Source organism: Amphibalanus amphitrite, unplaced genomic scaffold (assembly GCF_019059575.1).
Source record: "Amphibalanus amphitrite isolate SeventyFive unplaced genomic scaffold, NRLGWU_Aamphi_draft 000404F_arrow, whole genome shotgun sequence".
Taxonomy (NCBI): domain Eukaryota; kingdom Metazoa; phylum Arthropoda; class Thecostraca; order Balanomorpha; family Balanidae; genus Amphibalanus; species Amphibalanus amphitrite.
Window position 1 is genome coordinate 313,050 of NW_024881898.1, and position 17,508 is coordinate 330,557.

Consider the following 17,508-nt stretch of genomic DNA (forward strand, 5'->3'; position numbering starts at 1 on the left):
TATGTATTAATATGCATTTTTATTGAGTTCTATAAATTATAAAGTGGCGATAGAACAGCGAAACAAGACATACATAAAACACTCAAAAGAACAGAAGAACCAGATAAAGTGACCTTGAGACATGACGATAAGGGAACGTCAACCGTCAGGTGAGCATGAGCAATATCATTAAAATAATGCTATGCAACACCTTTTATCGTCCCTACCAGTGTTCTATATCGCTCAGTTATCTATCCTCGGCTGCACTACCACCCATTATTTCTGCACCATTATACAAGCGATGTCTGGTAACCTTGGCCACAGGCGCCACCGACACCACAATATGACACGTTACAGCCAAACTCGACCCATGTAACCGACCCTCTGCCAGCAATCCGGCGCCAGAACAAACGTCTGTGGCCCAGCTGTATTTTGCTATGTCTGCAAAACCACAAAAAATTCCGGCAAGTTGCATCGGCCCAGCAGGGGCGCTATGACAAGCCACCTGTTGCGTTTGCAGTTGCTTATCCGAACACTTGTTGCCCGGGGCTATTCGGGGTAAGTTTCGCTGTTTGTGTCCGAGGCGTAGTCCCGCCAGAAAGTTTGCTGCGTCTTCACGGTATAGTGGAGTTTTGGTGTCTCGTAGAGTGCCTGCCGTATAAATGTGTGTGTGTGAGGAAAACAGACAGGCACGCCAGCCCCACACGCACGCACGCGCACTCCAATGAGTGGAGGAGCAGGCGAACCGGACAAATAAACAGGCGTTCATCCGACCCTCCACAACCTAAGCAGACACAACCCGTACCGAGAAATTTGGACATGTGTAAAGATAAACAAAAACCGGCCTTAGGTATTTAGTTTACAACATGAGCAACTAAGCGCAAACATTTCATGCAGGATTGGGATCTTATCGGCTAAGTAGAGCAAAAACATTTGGTTTGGCGGCAACCTCATGCAAACAAGTTTGCATGTGTTTTTTTATGGAAATGATAATTTCAGATAAATGATGCTATGATATTTTCCCGGACTAATCTGGCTTCTATTGCCGCAACGAGCCCCATTGTATATGTATTGTATACCCACAAAACTGACAAAAAAATGCAAGGAATTGATGGTGAGCGTTCGCTATCTCTACGAAATGCGACCACCAGTCGAATAATGTGTAAATATTTGCCCTGCACCATGACAGGCCACAGAGCTCCAGCCCTGTTCTTTGAACGGTGCCAAATTTAGATAGTGATTAACGAAAAATATGTAGGTATTTAAGCCTGGTACGCTCATGCACAGTACCTACACATTACACATACCATTCACATTACATACGGATACGCTGCGTAATCCGATACATTTACGAGCATACAAAAGCCACGCCAGCTGCACATACCAACAAAGTACCTATAGCATACCAAAACAGTTGGAAGTGTATGTTGGAACTTGGGACCATTTTCACAACTACAAAGTAATTACTGCATTCATACGTACAAAATACCAGTGATAATTCCGGGCGTCATGCGTAGATAAGCGAACATACCTTCACAGGCATTCAAAGGCTCTGGGAAGTAGCCACAAGGTGGGGCTTGGGACTTGAGTATCATTCTACAACAAGCCATTGCTAGCTCGTTAGTTTGTTCACCGTAGCGATCTGATCAATGACACCTAACAAAAACTTCTTCCTAGCCATAAAGTTCCAGGACAAGGGATGCGACTGAGTTTTTCTGAGAGGCAGTCTACGCACCACGCAGTCAGGCCGGTCGTCATATCCGCTGTCATCCAACTTCGGAAAACGCGGCCTGCTCGTATCAAATTAAAAAGCAACGTAGCCACGGGCTTATGCGATTGTGATCTAGACCGGAGCACCATTTAGGCAATTCATAGATTGAGGTATTCGTCAGATCAGAAAATGTCGGAACTGCATAAAAATGAAAAAAAAAAACTTTTTGTCGCACTTTGTTATCCATTTAGCGCAAGTAAATTGACACTTGACAAGCTCCAGATTAGGTATATTTGATTCCTCAAGTGAGCAGCGAACATATTCTCAGTCCCCTCCCCCCCCGCTGAAGTTTTTCCGGAGGACCCCTGGTGGCGTGGCAGCGCCCGTTCTACAGAAACCATACAATACATGGACCCCACCGAAGGAAAAAACATTATGAAAAAAATATTGACAGACGTTACACAAACCATGACAAGATTACATTGAGTGACACATGGACCTATCACGGCGCCCTGTGTCTCACACGGCGGTCGATGCGGCGTACAAACACACACGCACACACACACGCATCCTCTGCCCATCAATACACATCGCTCAGCGCCCCTGCATGGTGTATCTGCGGCGCACGTCAATACCAATGGACACGTGCTGTGTATATGTTACGGGCCAAGTGCGAAGGCTAGTCCGTTTGCGAACGGACTAGTCCATTCGCGAATGGACTAGGCCGTTTGCGAATGGCGGTCCGTTCGCAAACGGACTAGTCCGATTGCGAATGGCCGGCCATTCGCGAATGGCCTAGGCCGTTTGCGAACGGACGGGTTTGTGGCGTTGCACTTATATAGCCGCCGGAAGCATGGATCCTCGGATTGGGGTACGATTCCGAATGAATGGGGGACCGCTGGTCGATGCAGGGGGGGGGGGGGGGGTCGGAGGGGTCCGGACCCCCCACACACACATTCTTGAAAATATGCCGGTCCGACGCCCCCCCCCCCTCCCCCCACACACACTTTTTGCCACGAAAATCGATCAAGAATAAAATAAAATATTTTAAAAACGATTTTGGTGCATTCTCAAAATAAAATTGTCTAAATCCGAGGAGTTTTCAATATTTGGTGGGGATTACTTTGACTGACCGTCCGACCAGATCCCCTAGTCGAAAATCCGTGGCAACGCCACTGCGTCTATATGTTTAGTTTGTTCTCCGGAGCAGATCTGCGAGCTGGCGCAACTCTGGGTTAAGGTCTCCACACACCTGGTCCATTCGGGATGCGACTTTCCGCTGAACCCTGCACAACGCGGAAATTATAGCAACGTGTTGCCGCTGGCCAGGCTTCGGCCACCGATCTGGATCTGGGGAGGTCAAATATCCCCGTGACCTTCGAACAGCGGAGAGTCGCGTGGTGTGTGGAGACCATTAGTACCGTGCTCCGGGCTCCCCGCTGATGACCCGACCTGACCTTGGTCGAGTTTGTGGCGCTCGATTCATTCTGCTCTGGTGTGGTGTACCGGGACGGTGCGGCTTGTGTGTGGTGAGTGCGGTGCGGTGAGTGTTCGAAAAACTGTTGTGTTGCATTGCATTTAACAATACGCGCACTGAAGGGGGGTTGCTTTCAACCCCCTGTGGTTTTTCACAGATCACGAGAAAACGGCGGCGTGCAGCAAAGCCAAATTTTGTATACCTTTTCTCCCATATTCTGCGCACATTGTGTGAAAATGCTGACTCCAGATGACCTAAGGTCAGGTCACCAGGCCAGGTTAAGTGACGCCGGTTGAATTACCAATACTTTGCACGCATCATTTCACACGGGACTTTGCACATGCGAAGTTGACTTGCCAAGTTGACGTCACTTTGCTGGATATTTCGCACTTGGCCTGACTTCGCACTTGGACTGGGAGCATAAACGCCCGTTCATTCGCAAACGGCCTAGGCCAACTGCAATAACGCACATGGACTAGTCCATTCGCAAACGGCCTAGTCCAAGTGCGTTATCGCACTTGGACTAGGCCATTCGCGAATGGACTAGCCTTCGCACTTGGCCCGCAACATATACAGTCCAGGGAATCACGGATAGGGAGTACCTACTGCTGAGCACAGCACGGAGGCCTTGGGCACAGCACTGCGCCGAGGAGCCATGACATTCGTGCATGCATGATGTATGCTGTTTGCCGGTCACTTGCTGCCTTAGAAGGTAGATCCTACACTGCGATAGACGCTGTTATTGCGGAGTAAACGGAGGCGCTGCAGCGAGGTACTGCGACGAGACATGGCCATTGGCCAGTGGCCAGTGGCCAGTAGAGGAGTTGAAATGAGGAGGATAGAAATGAGATGTAGATAGAATGAGATGCAGGGTAGATGAGTTGAAATGAGATGTAGTCGCCCCAGAGATTGCTAAAATAAATCGTACCATGGGCATGGCCGTACCATGGGCAAATAAATCGTACCATATAGGTGTTGCCGTATTTTGCCGTTTTGGCAAAATACGAGCAATGTTGAAGTGAGACATATAAAAATCTACGGCAATTTGAAACACCAAAATATCTGAATTCTCTTTGAAAGCGACATCACCAGACTCCATCACCCCTGACATTCTGAAGTAGGTACACATGCTATAGCCTGGAAATGAAGAAGTTTCCTGTCTATAACTCTGACGTCCGAAGCCACGTCCACCGGGTGTTCTGGCGGTGCAAATTACGACCGATAAGGTATGACAGGCGACTGAGGGGAGCACACGCCATGCATCTCAACCGGCCAACACGGCCCATGCATCACCCCGACCCTAGAGAAGGGAGGCTGCCGCGGCGATCGGTGGGTTTTGGTCAGCGGAGGACCCTCTGCATTACCAAGAATGGCAGTGCCACCTAGAGCATTGGAAAAATCACATTTGTAGGGTCTTAGATGGTCAGCAGTTTCTAATGTGATATGTATCTGCAGGCTGCAATGCACAATTTACAAGGATCTGAATCTGAATTCAGATAAATTGACTAGTGAATAATGGCGAATAAGTAACTTCATTATCCATCCCTTTCATTCCTGATGGTTCCTACTGAACGGCACAATATGGATTGTCATGCCATGTAAGGCTTTTTAACACGTTTCAATGTGTACACGTACTATCATATGTGTTATCTGAGTGGGATACGACATATCGCTATATGCACACGTTGCATGTAAGGCTGATCTGTCTCTGCGCGACATTCAATCTCGGCACTCGGCGACGTGAATCACCCGACCGTTCAGCTAAGGCCTAAGCCGCACTGCGGGCCCTCCAAGTCTCGCTGGTGATGCATGGCCTTATAACCGTCGCCATGAATAGGCAATTACTTTTTAACGGTGACGTTATGAATGCCGAGGCGCAACCGCTGTTAAATTGGACATAAACGTTTTTACATAACCTATTGTAACCGTTTGTACTGCACACGCGAACTTGTCAAACCATTTGTCTTTCGAAGCATCGGCCAGCATCTCCTGTCCCCATAACACGCATGCCTTATGGCTATGTATTGCTTTTCATGTTGTAAATTGGTAGAACACCTAAAAGCAAACGACATTTACATATATAAATGACATATTCATCTCGTACGGGTCATATCTGTATATCTAAACTACGAGTAAAATATCACGAGCAAAATTAGTACCTACTACCTAGCAGGCTGCCATTGCAGAGCATGAGCTCGCAGCACCGATATTGCTGCCGCTGCCACTCCATATGCTCCTATACCGCGGCCTGCTGACCCCAGGGGTCGAGACTGAGAGGGTGTTGCTATGGCACCGCGTCGCTGTCGTACTGCGGCACTCCCGGTTCCTCAGGCGGGACAGGGAGTGATTTACTGGGGCTTCGCCGCAGTGACGCCAGAATACGCCGCGCTGGGGCTTCGGTCACAGCGCTCTGCCGCAGTTCCTGGTCCAGGGTAACCCCGTCAAACGCCGCAGGGACAGACAGACGGGACAGCGCCACTGGGAGGACAAGGCAGTGTCCTCTGTGCCCGCGGCACAAGACAGCGTCTCGGGCAGGACAGGACAGCGCCCCTCGACAGGACGGAATATAGTGCCATACGATTGGTCCGAAAAGGACGGAACATCACCCTTGTAGAGAACAACGCCCCAGGCAGGACAAGAGGGCGCTTCTGGAGTCTGGACACAAGGCAGTATCCATCAACAGGACAGATAGCGCCCAGGAGCACGGCTGGGCAGGTCAAGTCGACAGGACGGTCCCTGGACAGGAAAGCACCCCTGTGCAACGCTTAGGAGCAGAACCAGCGCCGACCAGCCGCCTCTTAGCGCGCAGCCGGCCCTCGTAAAAAGAACTTGGCCTCTGGCCGGCCCATGGCACGGGCTCCGCTCGAGTCGCTTCGCTGCCATCATCAACAGTATTACGGGCGTAAATATTTATGTCGCCGGCTTCTTAGGCTCACGTTTTCCGAGGACGTACGTGTCTCCGGCGGCTGTAAACAGCGGCGGGTATTTTGGGACCGGCCTGCGATTGCAGCCGCTCTGCAGACGGTCGGTGGCCGCACAGCCCGGCCATTCAGACAAGCAGAATGCAGGCCCTGTCCGGCTGAAAAATGCGGCCGCATTCTACACACACATGCACGTCTCCAGCACTGACAGCCGGCTACTGATACGGGGATCGGCGAGCGATAAACACGAGAAAACGAGAAAACAACACAGAAACAAACCTGCAGACTCAAACTACTGCAGACTGTGGATTGTGCAACTATCGTACCACGGTAGGTATATCGTGTGTGTTGACAAAATGGCATGTTTTCGCAGCTCCTCTAGCTGCAGTATTCCCTCGCAGCGCCCAAGGGACAGGCCACGCCAAATAATGGAGGAAACGATGACCGGAACAGCGGACAGGAAGTGATCTGATGGGTGTATCGATTCTGGCAGCGGTGTGGCGGCCAAATGCGGCCTGGCCTGGGACGCGTCCGGGGCGGCGGCAGAGAAATAGGGGAGAGAGGAGGGGAAGAGCGAGAACTGGTCATCATCTCGGGCGAATCGTCAACTTTAACCCTCGCATGTGTAGGGGGGGGGGGGGGTCGGATGGACCCCCCCCCCATGGTTTTTCGCGAATAACTCGCGTAAAAAGCGGCCGATCGCGACGAAACTTTCAGTACCCTCGCATTGATCAATTTTACACCTACCCTGAAAATTTCATGACCCTGACCCAAATGACCTTTGACCTGTGACCTCTTTTCCGAGACCATGTTTGGCCGGAATCGCGATTTCGCGTATGTCGGCTCGCACTAGCCGCGTGTTTGCAAGCTTTTCGTGGTTTCAAACGTTCAAACATGTGATTTGATGTTACTCCCGTGTGTGTCAAGGTCACCTGAAGGTCAGGTCAGGTCATTGACCTTTGGTGACCTCGGGTGACCTCGGGTCACTTTTTCGAGTTTTACATGTTTCTAGGCTAGTTTTTGGAGCTGAATTCGAATTTAGCAACCATTTGAACATTTACGAAGTAGTTTTGGTGACTTCGTAACATGTTACGAAGCTGTCAGAGGCGGTTGACACGTACTACGAATACCCGTCACGACGCCTACTGGTTGACCTGACCTGACCTGACCCGACCTGGTCTAAATGCTTCAAGACATCATCTGTGATCAAAACTAACACGATATTCGTGATCAGCACCCCGAAAAACCCCTTAGCAGCCACACTTTACGACTTTCTAACAGGTCCCGATTTTCCCGACTTTGGGTCATTGACCTGACCTGGAAGGTCAACCGATGACCTAGGACCTTAAAATTGGGTATCATCGGCTTCCTCTCGTCACGGGCAACACGCTCGTTTTTTCCGCGAAGCTCTAGCTCGATCAGGGGCCAAACGGCAAGGGGGGGTCCAACCGACCCCCCCCCCCCTACACATTAGAAGCTGGCAAACGCCGCACACATGCGAGGGTTAAAGATAACCGCCAAGTTTCTCAATAAAAACAGCCGAGACCATAATCGGTAACGCCAGCGGAACAAATTGAAACAACAACATTGTTTTATCCCGATACAGACAAGTCAGCTGGAGAGCAACAAGCTTCTTTTCACACCTATCGACATATAAAAGCTTAAAACAAATATAACGCAATGTCTACACTCCTTTACGCCGGTTGGGAAGTCACAACAATTTATAACTTGTGCTGCAAGTGCACATCCTACAAAACTCATACTAGTGCCAGTCGCCAGAGGAACACTAAGCCCATGAAGGCCATCACCCCAGCACAGCCAATACAGAAGACTACGACCCTCTCAGCTCAGAAGAGGATCCGACCATTATCGTCACCGTCTCGGCCGACCAACCGAACAGCTCGGTGCAGCGAGCAGGTCCGATCAATAGGGTGTCGCGCGGTGCGCCCCGTCTGCCGCCCGGGCGGGGCGGGTACACGGCTGGGCGGGCGTCCCGCGCGCCGCGGTCACCTAATGACCGGTCACCCGGTCACGCACCGGCCCTCCGTGCCGACAGGCGTCACGCCAGGCGGGACGCTGCAGAGGAGCCGCCCCCGAGCCGCAAAGGGCTGGTGGGGGCTGGTCCGACCCGATCCGACCCAAGACGACGTGGGTCGTTCTGACCAAAGTACTGACCTTCACCTGACCCACTTGACATGGGCTGTTTCTGACCCTTCCTTCTCACAAGTCGGACAAGTTCAAACCTCCCAACCGTCCCAGAGGCAGCACCATCTTGAACCGGCCACTCATCCCAGGCCGCCTGTGACCCTTCTACCCCACACCCGACCCCCTGACCTGCCCCACCCGACCTGCCGTGCAGTAGCGTGATCCCGTTCCAGCTCACCCTAACACGATACACCACCAGCTCCGCACGGTTCACAGTGCTGACAGGACGGGCCGTCAGTCGCCTCCACCGGCACCGATGGGGTAATACGGTAATGGATGCGGCAGCACGAGAGCCGCACAGTGAACTGAACGGCCCAGATGGGCGGAAATATCACACAGGATACGAGCACAATGGCGAGGGAATAATAAAGGAGTTCCGTTCCCGGTAAAGTATTTACGAGTACTTTGCGATCAATGATCTCCTTTGTATTCCACCTCCATATTATCGTTCGGTTTCTATTTGGATTAAAATAATATAATGTGAGACGGAGGATATCCCCAAATGGGTTAACTGAAGTGAGCCACTACGGCACAAAATAATGAATGAAATAAAATAATTTTCTACAGATATCCCTGTATCGTGAGATATGAGGCTGACGATGCAGGCAACATTTCAGCTTCTATTGTAGCTCTGACAAAGATAAGCCGAAATGATCTCGCGGGGAAGCCGCATGCCCATAGCTTCTGCGTATCCTTTTACATTTATTGTTTTCTGACACAAGGACAATGATGACATTTAATTATACAAATTTACTGCACGATAAAGCCGCACATTTGCGCATCACTTAGCTGCTCGTTCACTTCATTGAATAATATCGCGCTCGTGTTGAGCCAGTGTGGGTTTCATTCATCGACTTCAAGGCCCACGCATGGACCCTGGCACCCTCTGTACCAGCGTCGCTACCGGCTGAGTGTGCAATTGCAACTTGAGCCTCTCGCAGACAACCTCTCCCCCTTCCCCACACACCCCTACCGGCGTAGCTACCGCCGGGGTCTGCAGTTGCAGCGTGTCTGCCGCCGTCTGAAGGCCGAACTCGGTCGGTTTTCCGGCGCGGTGGTCGCACTAACGACTCGCTACCGTCGCCGGCGGCCGGCGCCGGGTCAGGGTCACTGCCGGGCGGGCGATGACGGATCGGCTGCCGCTCAGCGACCGGTACCCGGCGGCCCGGGCACCCGTCACCGCCGACCGGGAGAGACGGCCGCACCGACAGAGCTCATCAGGGGCATACGGTGGGCACGAGGAGATGTTCCAGGAACGCCGCTCCTCATGAATACCGCAGTTTGGTTCCGCCGGAGATTTATGCGTTTCATGTTTGATAGATATGCCGGTGCGTACGCAGAGATAAGCGATTCCGGGTTTGCATGTTCTTAACCACCAATGACCAAGGTCAAGGAAATAACCGAAGTCAATAGAAAAGTAAATACTAAATGTACATCATATAGGAAGCCAAAGAATTATCGCAGTACAGTAAAGCCTGAAAAATAACAACCAATTCAATTCAATGTAAATTTGACCCGGCTGCGTTGAGTTGAAGACAGTCCCGCTCTCACGGAAGGAGTCGGGTTCGTCCGCACCTGACCTGTGCGGCCAACCCCAGACCCATGTGGTTACTGGTTACCAAACTGTCAGCCTGGGGCGGCCGACACCCCGGGCATTACCTCACACACACCTGGCGGGGCGGGGCGGGGTGGGGAGAGGGTGGGGAGGAAGGAGAGAGGGAGGAGGACCCCTCCCGTCACCTTGACCCGCTCGCCCCGGCGCCGCTCTCGGCAGTCCTATCGGACGGCGAGGGTTGCTCTAGAATCGGCCACCGGTCCCCGGCACTGAGGAGGGTGATAGCGACGAAAGCCGGCCGACGATACGGACAGGAAGGGGGTCGATAGAGCCGCTCTGTTCTGAGCAGTCCTATCGATTCAAGAGGTTAGGTTAGGAGAAATACAGAGCCAGCCCATCATAATCTTTAAAGGAAATAGTTCACTTTTTAACATGGGTTTTTAACTGGAATAGCAGTTCCGTAGCTTGGGCTGAAACGAGCATAAATCAGGAGCTTTTACAGCCCAACGATCACCCTAGGCAAAGATATTCTATTTCTCGTCCCGAAAAAGGTGTCTTGCGTTGAGGATGTGTGCCTTGCATATATTTCCATCCAGTATGAAAAGAGCATGGGCCCCGAAAATTCTTCAGAAACTAGAGAAATTATCTACGAGAACTCTAGAGAAATTCTCGTACTGATCAATTAGGACATTCAGGGGAACATTATCAGATCGAGCAGATCGCCCAAATGCCGGTGGCTGCGATAATTTCTCTGTTTCTGAAGAATTTTCGGGACCCATGCTCTTTTCATACTGGATCGCGTGTGCCTTACAGAAACTGAAAAGTTCTTCCTATATCAAAATATAGAAAATAATCTTTTGTTATAAAAAGGTTTTATTTTCTTTGCTGATTATTTTGAACATAAAAAATCATAAATCCGTTGCAAAAAAAAAAATAATTTCGTGAAAGTGAACTATTTCCTTTAAGCATAATTCAACTTCAGAGCTGACTGAGGCAGCCAGCCACTGTAGATGGCTGCTCCAATAGAAGCACAAACCCTGGGACGATCGGGTTTAACCTTTGCCGACTTGAATGCGACTGACCCTGTGTATAATTTGACTTAAACAGTGACCAGATTGTTTATTGCACTTCAGTGTGACCAATGACCAGTGACCGGAGTAAGGCAGGGGACATCTTGAGTAGGTATATGGTGGGTGGCGTGGTATTATGGACAGGTGGATGCCCCATTAGCGTCGCCACGGGGGGGCAAGCGGGGCAGCTTGCCCCCCAACCTCGGACCGGGCACCCCCTGAGATCGATACAGATCCGATGAGATTTTGGAGTCGGGAAAAAATGGGGGTACCTTTCTGAGAATGCCTGTGAGGTCAGACTCGTTCAAGCCAGAGTCGGAGTCGCAGTCGCCAACATCGTCAAAACACCGACTCCAGACTCGGAAGTGTCAATACTGTGATTCATTTCATGTTCCTCGTCGGTTTTTTATTACATTTTATAGCTGATTTTCATAAGTTTTGAAGTGCTGATACAAAATTTGCGTTCAAAGCGTGACACTGAATCTTCGGGCCTTTCTCAACTCTCGTCAAATGTCTGCGACAGACTCAAGTACCGTTCAAGTGCCACAGGGCTCATGACTGCTTGCTTTTCACACAGGCTCCGAAGGAGCTCCACTGAGCTCTAAGAAGCCTTCAGAGGGCCCAAACCGGCCTCTGAGAGTCCCACTGGTGTTCATATTCTCTGAGGGCCCATACAGGAATCTTTGAGGACCTTACACATGCGTAGACCTCTGAAGGGCCACACGGATCTTTGAGGATACTTTTAAATATTTCTGAGAACCTTAGGCCTCTGATAGCTCAGCCGAGCTTTTGAGGCGACAGATTTTGCTGAGCCTAAGCCTGCAGTTTAGGGGTCACGACTCGGGTGTGCCTCTGAGGGTCCCAGCACATGTTTCTTACCTATGTCCCTATGTAGGGTCCTTAGGGATTCGACACAGACCTCCAGGGTTCACACTGCTATTTGAGGGCTCCCTGCTCACCCTGGGCCTGGTCTCTTAGCGCCCGCCGCCGGCGCCGCCCACACTGGCTTCTGAGGGTCCCACCTTGGGCTCGGAAAGCCCTAAAGCACCACATATGTACACGTAACTATTTGGGGTGACCAGCGCCGATTTTCAGGATCCTAAGCAGGCTTCTGAGAGCCCACACTGACCCTGAGTGGCCTAAAATGGCCTGGAAGTCCCAAGCCTATCGCTAAAGGAACCCTTGCCGCTATGCCGTGCGAAATTTTGGTTCCGTTAAAGGGACACTCCCACCTTAACATTAGTTTTGAGTTGAGATAGCCAAATTGGTGGCCATGGCCTGCAAATACCGGTTTGGGCACTCACAACATCGAAAAATGCTTTAATTCGAAGATATGGAATTTCAAACTTGCAGTTTTCTGATTCTAAGGGGCTAATGCATTGGAATGCCCCCTTAGAATTTGTGACGTCAGCGGAGATCTAACGATTTTTAAATCTTAGACTAAAACCATCGTTAACACGTGGTGGTATCCGCTGCTGTGCGCGCAACGTCTGCCGCACTTAAAGGCTGCCAAATTATTGCTTCCAAATAAAGTCGCTAGTAACAGGGGAGATCCCAAAAAGTAAACAAAAGTAAAAGCCTAATTTCTTGAAAACCAGTTAATATTTTTCGGTGAAATTTGGTAGATATTCGTTTTCGCTCTTTCTGAACCAAGGGACATCACTTTCATGCCAATTCATAAACTTTTTCGAAGGTGGGAGGGTCCCTTTAAAGGGACCCTCCCACCTTCAAAAAAGTTAATGAATTGGCATGAAAGTGATGTCCCTTGGTTCAGAAAGAGCGAAAACGAATATCTACCAAATTTCACCGAAAAATATTCACTGGTTTACAAGATATTAGGCTTTTACTTTTGTTTACTTTTTGGGATCTCCCCTGTTACTAGCGACTTTATTTGGAAGCAATAATTTGGCAGCCTTAAAGTGCGGCAGACGTTGCGCGCAAAGCAGCGTATACCACCACGTGTTAACGATGGTTTTAGTCTGAGATTTAAAAATCGTTAGATCTCCGATGACGCCACAAATTCTAAGGGGGCATTCCAATGCATTAGCCCCTTAGAATCCGAAAACTGCAAGTTTGAAATTCCATATCTTCGAATTAAAGCATTTTTCGATGTTGTGAGTGCCCAAACCGGTATTTGCAGGCCATGGCCACCAATTTGGCTATCTCAACTCAAAACTAATGTTAAGGTGGGAGTGTCCCTTTAAACGTCTTTTCTTCGCGTTTGCAGCGCTTCCCTACACACGAAAAACGAGAAACTTTTTGTTCACACTACACCTCCTCTCACTGGAGCAAAGATGAATTACTTCCGATTCACACTTCCGACTTTCACTCTCCGCTGAAGCCCTACTTAGCTTCAATCGGCGGTTGGGATAAGCCCTATGCATTTTACGTAGAACCTCTGCATGCATGCGTGAATGAAAGTTTCAGCAAGGTGATTCGCTTAAGCTGAGCGTTTAACCTTTTTATGATCATGAGCGACGAGCGTCTGCACAGGGGCTCTCCAGAGTGCGTCGGCAAGCGCAGCCATTGTGATTCTACCGGTCGTTTTTTGTTCAAAAATTTAAAAAAAATTAAATTTTCTGTAAAAAAATGGCAAGTCATAGCCACAAGGAAAACCTTGTCACCATCGTATTCCTCGCACCATTGCGCGTTGAATGATATGTAAAATGAATGAGTAACGACTGGAGGAAGGCAAGATTTAACACAAAAGTTGATTTTGCCCCCCCCCCCCAACCGAAAATCTCTGGCGACGCCTATGGGATGCCCCCTGCGACACTTACCTTATCGAGCTCCGGCTCAACCCTGCCGGGGAGCGATGAACAGGTGGAATCGGAATGAGGGCAGGACGCCTGGAAAAAGACGCATGCATTTTTAGTAGTTACATGCATTGCTAATTCTATTGAAGCATATGAGTGAGACGTAAAAGACGTGCACGTTTATGACACATTTTCATTTAAAAACGCTAATAACTGTTAAATGTCGATACAAATGTGACCGACATAACCAAAGGAAACAAAACAAGCTTCAACACTAGGCTCCAGTCACAAACGTTGCTGTCGTATTCATATGTCCGTGATTCAAGCTTACCTTTCTGTCGGTGTGCGCAGTGGTCATCACCACTTCGGTAGCGACCCCGGCACCGGGAAGATACCCAGAATCATGTCCTGGACAGCCTGATCAAGCGCCACGCCGGCAGCCCATGGGCTGTCTTGACATCCTACGACATGTCTTGGGCTGCCGCCGGCCTGACCTCGGTGTGGCCATCGGCGTTGGCTACGTTCCCCAGCAGCTCAGTCGGGAACACTTTACCAACACGAAGCTCGACGGTCATAACGCAGTGGCGAAGGCTCTTCTTAGGAACGCTGACATCGCCGAACGCGGCACGAGGTCAAAGCGAGGACAAAGCTGCCCGGGGACACGACCCTGCTCATCTCGATCAGGTTGGTTAGTCTTGGGTTAGTCCAGCTCGCAGGATGGCCAGACAGATCGTCAGTTCCTGTTCGTCTTCCTCGCGTACACCAACAAAGGCGTTGTAATTCTAAGGGAGACGAGGAATGCCACAGGGCAGCTGGCCGAATCTGGGAGGCGTCGAATCCCAAGGTATACCAGTCCTCTGGAAGACCGACTTCCAGACCCGGCACCGACCAGCTGTGTGCAGGCTGTGACCCGCGCGGGCCGGGCTCCGCCGACGGCAGTGACCTGACGAGGTTTATGTATATAAATGAACCTAGCCGGGTCACCCACGCCGGTGTCGGCAGGTATCTGGACAACAAATGGCTGTCTCAAGACATGCCATGTCGATAGAAACTTCCTCAGGAGCCACCCAGTTGCCGCCGGGGTCGTCACGGGGCGCTGCGTCGGCCGGCACGACGACGTTCGGTGCCCAGCGCTGAAAGAATGGATTCATTTCAGTTCACGTGCTGTCCCGTTTACCTGGGCGAAATAAATTAACTTAAAAACCGAACCCAACAATACAAAACAGATCAATATGCATTATGCAAACGATATAGAAAAGAAGGACTGTTGCTGGCGACTGCAGGTTAGGTTACATAGGCTAGAAGACTTTGCCAGCTCAAATCTTGCATCATCTAAGCTCTAGCCCAATCAGGAGCTGTGTAGCGTTTGTAACGTAGTGGCGCTGCCGGCACTTCGCCTTCGGCGGCTGTCGCCGCCTGGTTGTTTACATTGAACACTCGACGTCCCGGTTCGCGCTCTGCGCACTAGCTCCTAGCTCTTTCTGGAACTCCGCATCATAGTGGCACACTTCTCTGCACCTGATGTAAGAGTTGAAGTGGTCGACGAGTTGCTTGATCGGGCGACCAATTTTCTCCGGGCATAAGCTCTGCGGCGGCTGCAGCCTCATCCAGGTGAAGAGTAGACCGACCCCGGCGCCGACAGCGCCACCTGGCCCAACTAGGAGCGCCGCCAGTCTGCTCCGGGCTAAGGCAGGGTCGGGGGTTGTGACGCAGCCCCGAACGGTCCGTGAACCCCCGGTTCAAAGTCGTAGGTGCCTCAGCAGACACAGTCCCAGTCACCGCAGTAGGCTGGTCAAGTCACTCACGTCACAGATCAGGTAGCTGCCCTGCCCGCGGCCGGGACGATCGAGACTAGTGTTTCAGCCGGCACAGTCGGCAGAGAGGACAATCTGCAAGGTGCGGCCAAGGTCATCCTCGGTATATGTAGCCCTTCATGGTCCGATGCAGGACTACATAAGGCGTTCCGATATACGTACACAATCGGCTGGCGCCAGACACCGTGAGTCGAAGTACGCGTCGTCTAATACACATTACGTAGGTAGGTACACAAGCAACAACCGAACAGCTCAGGCTGTGTAATAATTCAACCGAACCCATCAGCAAGTAACCCGCTGTAAAAAGGCTTACGTGGCCGCGGCGTCGAGGAAGGAAAAAGAAGAGAAAGAGAAGATCGGGAGGTGAAGGAGAGAGAGAGAGAGAGAGAGAGAGAGAGAGAGAGAGAGAGAGAGAGAGAGAGAGAGAGAGAGGGAGAGGGAGAGGGAGAGGGAGAGGGAGAGGGAGAGGGAGAGGGAGAGGGAGAGGGAGAGGGAGAGGGAGAGGGAGAGGGAGAGGGAGAGGGAGAGGGAGAGGGAGAGGGAGAGGGAGAGGGAGAGAGAGAGAGAGAGAGAGAGAGAGAGAGAGAGAGAGAGAGAGAGAGAGAGAGAGAGAGAGAGAGAGAGAGGAGAGGGACAGATAGAAGAGAAAGGGAAGGGAGAAGAGTTAGAGGCCAGGGGGCACGAGAGCTAAATAGGAAGAGGCTCAACTTCAGCCTTCCATAAAAATACCTCAACCTGTAAGCTTTACGATTTCACCCTGACCAGCTGCTAGATCAAAGGCATCAAAGAGTATTCAATTGTAAATTAAGCCCCCAAACGGTCCTAACTAAGGCCGGATTCGTTGTAAGAAGTGGTAAGTACACATGCCGTCCCGCTGCAATGACGGTCGATGTCGACGGCGGGCCGCGGCGACGGGGGCTGAGTTGCGGTTATCGAACGCCATTGGCCGGACCTTGGCCGGACGACGTAGAATAGATTTGAATCTTCCTCGTCCGGGGGACATCGAATGCGGCGTAAGTCTATAGATATCGCCTCGAATACCGCAACCTGAACCTGCTCAAACCGTAAGCGCCCCAAGGCTACAGAGGCTACAGCTACGCTACCGACGCTACCTAACCTACGTTGACGTCTGCTTGTTTACGTTGTCATTTTACGGTACTTTCCCAAATGATAAATGGGAGCATGTATGTAAGCTCGGTATGTCGTTGATGACGTCATTGAACCTTACTACTGAATTTTATGATTTATATGGTATGCTGCTTTTATTTCTGGAACAAAGATATATTTGAGGATTCAATAATTTGTTTAAGCCCTTTCTCAAATATTAGCTCGTAATTTCACTGAACAGAGAGATAAAAGAAGATTTTTATGTTGCCGGCTGCTGAGCGAGTCGCTTGTTCTAATGACGTAAAAGAAATTTACATTCAATGCAATCCAAATTTTGTTAGCAAGTCAAAGTGGCGCGCTATCATTTCAATTTCGTGAGCTCTCAGACACGTAAAGCAGCTTTATATTTTTATTTCTTTATATTGCTGTGAGTGTTATCGAAGCATTACGTTTTTCTATTTCTATCACCCTCAGTAATATACCTACGCCCTCATGGTTTTAGTTTTTAAGTGTGTTGTTGTTGTGGGCAACTCCAGTCTGCCGGACGGGTTTTTGGAAATTAATAAAATTTGGACAGATTTAAGTCTTTTTAACGTTATCTGTTACTAACAAAGCCATCAGATGATTTCATTTTTGGATTTTGTCCAAAAACGATATAGGTGGCTCCATACAGACAATATACACTCATACAGAAAAATGCTCTGACAGAGGAACACTGGCTGACCGCTGAACTGTTACTTAGGTACTTACCGAATGTGCTTGAAAATTTGGGTTGAATAGTAGACAATTAGAAATCTCATGAATCAGTCAGGTTAATTTCCCACAAACTAATATCTCCCAACTAAACATTTTGCTCCTCCATCGCCTGTCTGTGGAATCTGAGAATGGTGCCAGAGCCCGGAGGGCATTTTTA

At 50.2% G+C, this 17,508-nt stretch overlaps 1 protein-coding gene and 1 long non-coding RNA gene across 4 annotated transcripts in view; one reads left to right on the forward strand and one right to left on the reverse strand.

The window, feature by feature from the left end:
* LOC122390651 lies at positions 1-16,629 on the reverse strand. Of its 2 annotated transcripts, none has more exons than XR_006258193.1 (4): positions 16,606-16,629; positions 14,006-14,807; positions 13,699-13,767; positions 1-630 (listed from the first exon to the last, which is right to left on the reverse strand). It is a non-coding gene; the product is annotated as an uncharacterized LOC122390651 (long non-coding RNA). The 2 variants fall into 2 exon arrangements; XR_006258192.1 differs by having other exon boundaries at positions 16,601-16,619.
* The window catches only part of LOC122390650 (golgin subfamily A member 5-like), a 12,912-nt gene continuing 11,829 nt past the window's right edge, over positions 16,426-17,508 (forward strand). The window contains exon 1 of one of the 2 annotated variants that reach the window (XM_043383792.1): positions 16,426-16,501. The gene's annotated coding sequence lies outside the window, so the exon portion shown is untranslated. Of the gene's footprint in view, positions 16,502-16,962; positions 16,986-17,508 lie in introns of those variants that run through there. The other variant, XM_043383793.1, reaches the window with a different exon arrangement.